We start from the raw sequence: 11,423 nt of genomic DNA on the forward strand, positions 1-11,423 counted from the left end.
AAACGTGAATTAAGCAAGACCATAGGAGAGTTGTCTGAAAGTTAGTCTGCAGGACCTCATGAGCTATTCATTCCCTCAATAAAACATCTCCTTCCTAGCAAAACACTTTTCCTCTCTCTTTTGACCTTGGGCAGTCTTTAAGGGAAAATATCCTTTACTCATGATTATCTAATCTCTAAAAAATTTCTGCCTTCCTATACTGCCGGTGGGAATGTAAAATGGTGCAGCCACTAGGAAAAAAGCTTGGTGATCCTTCAGTAAATCAAACACCAAGTTATTATATGTGTTTATTACCCAGGATATCCCAATATATAATTCAAGATAATTGAAATCATATATTATATAAAACTTAGCCACAAATATTCATAGCAACATTATGTATAATAGCAGAAAACTGGAAAGAATCCAAATGTCTATTAATTGAGGAAAAGATAAATAAAAAATTATATCAATATAATGGCATATTATTCAACCATAAAAAGGAATGAAGTGCTGATACATGCTATAATATGAATGAACCTTTCAAACAATGTTGGGAACTGCCCTGCTTGGTTTCAGGGATTGTAACTGCCTTCCATGGCTAAGTGAGCTACCTCTGGAATGTTGGCCACAGGAGACAAACCTTGTCTCTGGCAGCAAGCCCTGCTTCTGCTTCTTCCCCTGCTCCAAAAGCTTGGTAGATGTCCATGGCCTAGGTTGCCCCGGGGGCAACCTAGGTCAGACATGATCACTTGGGAGGCCATCATGGAAAGACTCAGGGGACTGTGACAAAGAGGGAGTGATTTTAGACCCTCATCCCCTAAATATTGTGACATAGCCTGAGTCTCCATTTCCACCTGGGAGAAGCACTTCCTGGCTCTAATCCACTTAAGCCTAAAAACCTATCATGGGGAAGGTGATGCAGCCCTGTGCTGGAAAGTGTGGGTATCTGGGGTAAATCAGGCCTAAGAAAGAATATGTAAAAATCCTGTGAAACCTGCTTTGTTTAGAATGCTCTCATTCAAGTGATAAGGATCCAAGCAAGAAGTTTGTTCCTCAAAGTTTTATGGCTCCTTAGCTATCTGACTCTGACTGAGAATAAGCCCTGCAGTTCTTTGAATGCTATCTATTGTTTGATCCTTACCTGTATTCTTGTACAAAGGAACCCAATAAAAGCCCCTTGAACAGGGGGCTCTTGGCCCTTCCCCTTTGAGGGATCGGCCACCTTTCCTCCCCAAGCAGATCACATCATGTCTCAGTCATGTTTAATCTCATTCATGGCATATGGCGGGGGGGGGGGGACTTTCAAGGAAAGTCACCCCCACAAAAGTGAACCTATATTTACTTCACTAAAATTGATTATTTTTTCTCATTATAGATTTTTGTATTCATACTACTTAACTTCCCTAAAAGAATCAGCATAAAAGGCCACAAACTGAACAAAACTTCTCTGTTCATAAAACTCCTGTCCTGACTCCAAGTCAATGCCCTAAACAAACAGACATGCCCTTGCCCCATGCCCTAGGTGGCAATCTCCTCAGACCTTGAATCTGCAGAGAGCCTGTTTCCAAGGAGAGGCCACTGCACTTGCCCAACTGTTCTTTTGCCACACACACAGCTCTACTCAGGCAGTGGCAGAGGCTCATCTCATCTCAGCAGTGCAGCTGCAGAGACAGTGCAAGAGAGCCTGAGAATGGAAAGAGAGTTCCCCAAGCCGGGATATGAGGTAGCAGAGGAGGCGGGCTGTTGATGCAACGTCACTCCATAGCCCGACTGGTGATGCTGTCCTTGCTGAGGCCATGGGAGGCATTCTGACTGGTGGTCCAGGATACCTGCTTCCTGGTGAGCCATCAGACTCCGGGGCACCCTGTGATGAGTTCTAAATGTTTTGTTGCCATGGAACATCATAGAAGCTCCAAGAGGAACCTGGTTCTAGACCCTCCTGAATCATATCCTTAAGCCTCATTCCTGCAGCTCTAAACTGGCAATGGTCAATGTGACATCTGAGAGAATGCATGTACAAATGTTGCTAGGAAATGAATTACAAACTCACTAAGTCAACATCAGGGCCTCTCAGACTTGAGCATGTATCAAAATCACCTGGAGAGCCTGTAAAAACACAGATTATTGGCCTCACCCTCAGAGGTTCCAGTCACTAGGTCAGGAGTAGGGCCTGAGAGTTTGCGTTTCTAACAATTTCCCAGGCAGGGGATCCTGCTGCAGCTGGTCAGGGGTCACACTCTAAGAACCACTAAAAAACACAGGACAAATGCCAGCTAGAGTTACAATGATCAATCATTAGGCTTGTCCAGACTAAACAATAAAAAGGGAAAAACTCTGCTGTCCAGGAGAAACATAAAAATAATGGAATATATAATACTTGAGTTGCCAGTAACAAATTGCTGCAATTCGGTCTTTAAAGTCAGAAAGGCCAGGAATTAATCAAACAGACATTTTGAACAACTCCTGTCCTCCAACTTAACAGAAACAGAGATCCGGTCTACCACCCCCTTGGAAGCCCTTGGCTTTGTAGCTCTGGCTCTCTCCCTTCACAGAAGCAGAATCTCATTCCCTAATTTACATGCAGCAGGGAGAGGATAAGAACTGAAGAAAATGCCCACCACTCTCTGGCTAGTCACTGTACTAGTGACCAGTTACAGCCACACCTATGGGTATAAAACTTTATGATTTTGAAAAACTTTCCAGTGATCAAGACAGTGTGGTATTGGTAAAAGAGTAGACAAATTGTTTAATGGAACAGATAGAGATCCCAGAAATGAACTCACACAAATGCAGTCAAGTGATCTTTGACAAAGAAGCAAAGCCATCCCACTTGGAAAGAAAAATCTTTTCAACCAGTGGTGCTGGAATAACTGGATATCCACTCACAAAAGAAGGGTGAGGAGGAGGAGAGAAAGGAGGAGGAAGAAAAGAAGAAGAAGAACAAGAAGAGGAAAGAGGAGAAGAAAAGAAAATAGTGTAAAAAAAGATTTTATATCTTCCACAAAAATTAATTCAAAATAAATCATAGGCTAATATGTAAAATGCAAAACTGTAATACTTTTAGAAGATATCCCAGGAGAAAAATCTAGATTACTTGTGCTTGCAGGTGCATTTTACACACAACATGAAAGAAATAAGCTATGAAAAAAATAGGTTGAACTATATTAAAATTAAAAACTTTTGCTCTGTGGAAGACATTGTTAAGAAAATAAAAAGACAAGCTACAGACCAGGAGAAAATGTTTGCAGAACATATGAAATAAAGGACTGATATCCAAAAATATAAAAATAATTAATGTTTTGAAATTCTTTGGCTAAATCCCCAGAAGCAGGATCACTGAGTCATAATGCAGATTCATTTGTAATTTTTTGAGGTACCTCCATACTGTTTTCCACAGTGGCCGCACCAGCCTGCATTCCCTCCAACAGTGCACCAGGGTTCCCTTTCCCCACATTTTTGCCAACACTTGTCATTTTGGATTTATTGATGATAACCATTCTGACAGGTGTGAGGTAGTATTTCATTGTGGTTTTCATTTTCATTTCTCTGACAATTAATGATGTTGAGCATCTTTTCATCTGTCCATTGGCCATCTGTATGTCATCTGTGGAGGGGTGTCTATTCAAGTCCTCTGTTCGTTTTTTAGTTAGATCATTCAGGGTGTTTGGGGGGTAGGTACTGAGTAGTATGAGTTCTTCGTAAATTTTTAATATTACCCTCTTATCAGATATATTATTAATGAATATTTTCTCCCATGTAGTAGATTGCCTCATTTTGTTGTTTTTCTTTGCTGTGGAAAACTTTTTAATTTGATATAATTAATTTTTGTTTAATTTTTTCTTTTGTTTCCTTGACCCAAGGAGATATACCAGAAGAAATATTGGTAAAAGAAATGTCAGAGATTTTACTGCCTATGTTTTCTTCTAAGATTTTTATGGTTCTGAGTTTAGCATTTACGTTGTGAATCCACTTTGAGTTTATTGGGTGTGGTGTCAAGAATGTGGCATAGTTTCAAATAGAGACAACTCTACTTGAACAACAATTTAAATAAACATTATAGAAACAGAATGTGGTCTAGTTTCATTTTTGCAACAAAGTCAGTTGCAAACTAAAATCTGGACATTAATCTCCTGATTCCAATGTCTGGATGCCTCCCACTGCGCCAGATGTGTATGTCGTCTGTGCGTGCGACACTGGGGCAACCGCACCTTCCTACCGCCTCCTGTTTACCCCTCAGAGATGCTGCTGAGGCCAGAGAAAGCTCGAGAGAGGCCAGAAAGAGGAATGGGTGGGTGGACAGAGTCAAGGGCACAGTGTCTTTCACTGAGGCGACCCTCTCATTCCTGTATATGGTCTGAGCACTGACACCCACTCACCGAGTCCTCACTTTCATGCATTAGTTGGTAATACAGCAACCTGAAATGACAGGGTTTGGGGGTTAGTCAAGGGAAAAGGCATCAGATCACTTGTACATGACTAAATTATTCAGATTTTTCCTAATAGGGTATTTCCCAAAGTTCAGTCTTTTATATCCCATCTTCACAATTTTGCCGTGCCTGCCCATCACTTACACCATTTTTGCTTGACATTTTCCTTTTTTAGGCCCGTCCTGAACAGTGCCAACTCATGAAATCAGAAGTGCTCAGCACAGCACCACTCCAAACCACCTTGACCAGCCAGGGGCTCCCTTAACACACTTGACAATGGCCACCCCAGGGAGATCGCCCTGATACTCAGAGTCCACTAGACCGAAACCAAGCAATTTGCTCTCCTCTGTACTCCTACCAGCCATCACAGTCTCTGGCACACAGGAGGTGCTCAAGAAAACATGTGTGGAATAAATGGATCAATGGTAAAAACTACTGACCACTCTGTTGCTCAGTTTCTCAGCAGCCATTTTAAATCTAATTTTTTTAGTTAACATCTCTAACCAACAACAATTTCCCAATGTCCCCCAGAGCTATTGGCACCCCAGACCCTGCCCCAGTCACCAATGACATGCTCAGTCTGGGTCACTTCCAGCTAAGGCAACACAGTTGTCTCTGGCCCCACATGTTCCAGGTCCTTCAGGTTCTTCTCTGCTTTCAGGGCTCTGTCCCACTATGCCCTGAGTATCCAAGGAAACATCACCTTTTCTGGGACACCTTCCCCAATGCCCCCTGGTGGAACTCTCTCCTTTTTTTCACTCATAATAAGAACTCCCCTGCTCTTAATATTCTCTATTATAATTGTCCATTTTCAAGAGTGAGCTCTGTTGGGTCAGGCACCACATCCATCTTGTGGTCCAGCACCTGGTTCCATGGTGCCTGATAGGTGCTCCTGAAGTTAGTGCTGCTCATGTTCACCTTCTCCATAGATAGGGAGCTCCTGTGTCTGATTCACCCTCAGGTCCCCAGCACTCACCACACACCAGGGACATAGGAGAGACAATGTCATGAAAGGAAGGAAGGAAGGAAGGAAGGAAGGAAGGAAGGAAGGAAGGAGAGGAGGGAAGCAAGAAATGTAAACTGAAAGATACAATGTTTTATTCCATTGGTCTTACAGCTGGAATTCTGTACACAAATTCAGCCATGAACTCTGTGGTGTCTTCAGCTATGCCAGTTCACAACCAGAAAGAAACAAACAATAATTAAATGGCTACTAGAAACCAAGTATCATGTTAGGTACTTTCCATAGCTTATTTCATTACTCCTTAACTGTGTCCAAAAGATATTATTCCCAATTTATAAACAATGAAAAGTATTTTTCCTAGAAGTGAAACATATTTTTCTACATCACTCCTATACAATCTGGGGCTGCAGCCTCACTTTCCTGCCAAAAGGAAGCTAAAGAAAACTCTTATTCCTTCTCTGAGGGAAGCAACCTTGAAATCAACCACCCACTTCCCTTTCATCTGTCAAAGGGAGTAGACTCACAGGCAGATGGTGCCCCTGGGACCCAGAAGCTTCTCTTCCATGTTCTTTACCTCCTTGCATGGGGAGCTCAAACATTAGGCTAAATAAAAAGTCAACGTCATTGCAAAGTATATACATACCCTGCTGAAAGTTTATGAAAACCTGCATAAACAGCTTAATGAAAGTGGTGCATGTCACTAACATGCCCAGCCCATCCTGTGTTGGAAGTGATACTTCTCATAGTAGTGACCCCTCTTCTGACCTTGGAGTTCACTGAACAGCTAATATCAGGTGGTATTTATGTGTAGAACATGTGACATAGTATGCCCTTTTGCTTAGTGACCCATACAGGAACCAAATAGAGCCAGACTAGAAAGCAACGTCAAATTGTTCAAATAAATTCCACTTAAAGAATGGCGACTTGAGGGAATTTCTCAGCCAGAAAGAATTCTCCCAAGATTTATTTACTGCAAAGAAGAAAAGAGCATTCTAACTCTGGTTCAAAATAACATCTGATGAAATTATGTGAAGGTGATGAAATGCCATCCTCTGAGCAATGGCTGAGACCCATTTTAGTACCCCCCTCTCACCTGCTACCTTCCCAATTTGCCCACTAATGGCCTTTTCATATGAGAGGCTAAGAAAATCAACCAATATAAGGTTTAGTTGAAACTGAGCACTAGAAACTTACAAAGAGAAATTCATAATTAAGCCTAAAAATTGTCTCTTGAAAATTAATTGGAACCAACTCTGAGAATTGCCATAAAGTTATAACATGTCTAGCACCCTATTTGTTTGTCCCTTCACCCAATTCTCTCTCAAATTTCCCTTTCTCTCCCCTCTCACACACATTTCTTATTTAATAAACCTGTTTGCAAGAAAGAATTCTTAGGTTAGTCATTCACACTTTAGTGTGAATTTCAAGCCATAGCTCTAACTATAGAATAGTTGTTTTTGAATACTTTTAAGGATATTTTGTGGAACAGCTTAATAAAAAGAAGAGAAACTGCTGGAGTCTGCCTATGTATAAAAGGAGGCTTGAGTTCAATTTTGATAAAGGAAAGCCTTCAGCTGCCACTTCCAGTTGAAAGTGAATTCAAATTAATTCAGACCTTGGGTGAGAGCTACAACTTTTCCTTCAGAGATTTACTGGTTTCAATGCCCTCCCCTTCTCCTCTAGGCCCAGGAAACAGATCTATTTCTGATGGCCTGTGTCAGTTCAGTGGGATCCGTTCTCACTTGACACCTGGTCTTTCTACTCCAGATGCCCTTTCCCCACCAGCTGTTATTTGAAAAGGCACAACAGGAGCTGCCTGGGCCAAATGGGGCTGTGAGTCCTTCAACAAGTGTTCTGCCTTGAGTGCGACCCTCAGAGCAGAAAGTTGATAGCGCTCTGACATGTGGCCGGTCCCCAGAGACTCTCATCCTCTCTCCGCCGGAAGAACTTCAAAACTAAGCCAGTGGAAAATTCAGTCTGTTCCAAGCAAGAGAGACGAGTGTGCTCCCAAAATGAATACTGGCATTTGGTAATGTCCTAGGGTATTATAAATATAATCTTTCTGAGGTGTGAGTATATGTAAGGGATGGAGCAGGGTGTGTGCATGTGCGCGCGTGTGTGTGTGTGTGTGTGTGTGTGGTGACAGAAAGAAAAGTGAGTGCAGGCCTAGAGCCCAAAAGTCCCAGTGTAAGGAACTCAAGGCCAGGCATAGAGAAGAACGTCCACTCTGTGCCCAGTTACTAAATTCAGAATTTTCTCTTGCTTCCTCACTGAAGAAATGGGAGAAAGGGAGAGAGAAAATAGGGGGAAAGCGGGAGAGAGGATGATAGAGAAAAAAAGAGACAATGACAGAGAGAGAGCAAGAGGGAGGAGTGGGGGTGGGAAAAGGAATGGGAAATGGGGAGCTTTTCTGGACCTAGACCAGGAGGGTGAGACTATGAGAGACAGAATGAGAAGCTGCTGATAAGTCACACATCCCTCCGCCAGCTACAAGTGATTGATTTCAGCCTGTACTGTGTTTTGGCGTCTATCAAGTTCCATGGCCACATGGCCCCCCTTCCACAGTGCAGTGCCGAGGCTACTCCACCACCCACAGTGCATTCTGTTTCCCGCCAAAAAGACGGGCTTGTTGGGGCAGGTCTTAGCCCCTCTGGGTTTCTGCACATAATGACCAGTCTCTGGGACTGAAGAACAGAATAAAGTGAGCTGACCCTACAGGAGGGCCCTATGACTGTCACTGCCCTTTAACCGACCACACTGACCAGCCCCAGGGCAGGGGCTCTAAACTTCGTGTGCTATGGTTCATTCGCAGGCTGGAAAACCTATAGACCCCTTCTCAGAACCATGTTTTAAGTGTATAAACTACGAAGGAAAACAACTACACTGTTACAATTATCAAATACAAATAACATGAAATAGTAATATTTGTACTTTTATTAAGGCTTTAAATGATAAATTCTGATGAAGGATCCAAATACTACAGTCATTTCAAATTGGGATGGAAGGAAACATGGGGTTTTTTATTTGTTTTCTAACTTGTGATGTGGTAATATATATGCTTCTTTATTAACACTTTATTTTTAAGATATTTTATTGATTATGCTATTATAGTTCTCCCATCCCCCCTTTTATTTCCCTTTGCCCTGCATTCCCCTCCCACCAGCACTCACCTCCTTAGTTCATGTCCATGAGTCATACATATAAGTTTGTTGATTTCTCCATTTCATATACTTCTTCTTAACATCACCCTATTTTGTACATACCAATCATGCTTCTTATTTCCTCTACCTTTTCCCCCAATTTTCTGCTCTCTCCTCCCTGCTGATAACCCTCCATATAATCTACATTTTTGTGATTCTATCCCTGTTCTAGTTGTTTGCTTAGTTTGTTTTGTTTTTGTTTTTCTTAGGTTCAGTTATTGATAGTTGTGAATTTGTTGTCATTTTACTGTTCATAGTTTTAATCTTCTTTTTCCTAGATAAATCTGTTTAACATTTTATATAATAAGGGCTTGGTGATGATGAACTCCTTTAACTTGATCTTATCTGGGAAGCACTTTATCTGCCCTTCCATTCTAAATGAAAACTTTGCTGGATAGAGCAGTCTTGGATGTAGGTCCTTGCCTTTCATGACTTGGAATACTTCTTTCCAGCCTTTTCTTGCCTGTAAGATTTCTTTTGAGAAATCAGCTGACAGTCTGATGGGAACTCCTTTGTAGGTAACTGTCTCCTTTTCTCTGGCTGCTTTTAAGATTCTTTCCTTATCTTTAATCTTAAGAAAATGTAATTATGATGTGCCTTGGTGTGTTCCTCTTTGGGACTGTGTGAGCTTCCTGGACTTCCTGGAAGTCTATTTCCTTTGCCAGATTGGGGAAGTTCTCCGTCATTATTTGTTGAAATAAGTTTTTCATTTGTTGCTTTTCCTATTCTCCTTCTGGCAGCCCTATGATATGGATGTTAGAGTGCTTAAAGTTGTCCTATAGGTTCCTAAGCCTCTCTTCATTTTTTTGAATTCTTGTTTCTTCTCTATTCTGATTTAATGCTTAACTCTTCCTTCTGTTCCACATTGTTGATTTGAGTCCTAGTTTCCTACCCTTTTCTGTTGGTTCCCTGTATATTTTCTCTATTTCAGTTTGCGTAGTTTTACTTCTTTCTTTATTTTGCAGCCATACACAAACATTTCTGTGAGCATCCTGATTACCAGTGTTTTGAACTTTGCATCTGACAGATTGGCTCTCTCCTTGTCACTTAGTTCTTTCTCTGGAGCTTTGGTCTGTTCTTTCATTTCAGCGATATTTCTTTGTTTCATTACACCTGTTACATTGTAAAAGGCAGAGCTTTAGGTACTCTTCACGGTGGGGCAACCCAGTTCGCCGCATTGTGGTGCTATATGTGTGGGAGGGGTCAGAGAGGGAAAAATGCTGCTTGCTCAGCTCTTACCCCCCTTTCAGTCACTCCCCTCACTACCCACAATAAGTTGCACCCTTATGGTGCTGGTTCCCAGGTGGGTGGGCTTGTGTACATTCTACTACCCGATGGGCCACTCCAACAGGTTCTTCTATGAGATTGGCAGTTTCTCCAGCCACCACAACCCCCACAGGTTTTTAAAGTCAGAGGTTTTGAGGCTTTATTTCCCCATGCTGGAACCCTGGGTTGGGTGGTCAGCTTCTCTGCCCAGTTGTCTCTCCAAGTTCATCTGCATGCAAATGTGAGACCACCCTCTCTGCCAGCCACCACCTTGTCACATGTCCCCTCTGCCCTTATTGCCCATCTCCACCCCTCTTCCCTGCCTGGGTGAATGTTTCCTTAGCTCCTTGGTCGTCAGACTTCCATGAAGTTTAATTCTCTGGTAGTTCTGGTTGTTTTTTGTTTTTAAATTGGTTGTTATTCTTTTTTTGGTTGTGCGAGGAAGTGAAACATATCTACCTATGCCTCCACATTGGCCAAAGTCCTTAAAACAATGTTTCCTGGTGTCTGCAATGACTGTAAGGTGACGTGAAAAGATCTGCGATTTCTGTGGCCCATTGTCACAATGCAGTTTGTTGCCTGCATTCTTTCTAGAAGGAAAAGCTACATTTCAGAAAAAGTTTTTTCCCATCCAAATTCACAAATCAGAATAAAAAAAAATAAGGACAGGTGGGCCCTGGCTGGTGTGGCTCAGTGGATTGAGTGTGGGCCTGTGAATCACACGATCGCGGTTCAATTCCCAGTCAGGGCACATGCCTGGGTTGCAGGCCAGTTCTCAGCAGGGGACTCACAAGAAGCAACCATACATTGATATTTCTCTCCTTCCCTTCCCCTCTAAAGATAAATAAATAAAATCTTTAAAAAAAAATAAGGACAGGTGGTTGCTGATGATAATAATAAGTGACAACAGAACTATAGCAACAAAGCAACATCTCCCACAAGCACAACACCAAACATGGCTGCCATCTATGGAGACTCTTCTCTGCACCAAGCCCTGAGCTCTGGGCTTCCCCAAAATCATCTCCCTTCATCACCACTCTGAGGAAGGCTCATTTTGCCCACTTCAGAGATGAGGAAACTGAGGCTAAGGGATTTTAGGGAACTTTTCCAGGAGTCATATTGGAAGTCAGGGCTGTGGCTGCCTGGCACCAGATCCCACACTCACTGGTCTTCTCAAGAGAAGATGTGTGTGTGTGTGTGTGTGTGTGTGTGTGTGAGAGAGAGAGAGAGAGAGAGAGAGAGATGAATGCTGTTCACTTTTCCTTATCTATGTTCAAGTCCCTTTGGTGTGAAATGGAGAGATAGGTGCCTGAGAGATTAGGAGTCTATCAATCATCAACACCATAGGGAATTTTCTCATAAACACTGAAAAGGAAAAGCTGTGTGGGGAGAGTAACTCTATCAAAAGTAACATATGTCTACAATTTAGACAGAATATTAATGGCACATGAATAGACAGATCACCTGAACTTGGATGGACTTAACTCTCCATGCAGCCACAGATATGACTCATAAGCACCTACTACCCTTGACTGAATCACAAATACTGGTTACCCAACAGACTCTACAAGACTTAGTGATGAA

The sequence above is a fragment of the Sturnira hondurensis genome, unplaced genomic scaffold, assembly GCF_014824575.4.
Source record: "Sturnira hondurensis isolate 20B ecotype Veracruz unplaced genomic scaffold, ASM1482457v3 Scaffold0015509, whole genome shotgun sequence".
Taxonomy (NCBI): Eukaryota; Metazoa; Chordata; class Mammalia; order Chiroptera; family Phyllostomidae; genus Sturnira; species Sturnira hondurensis.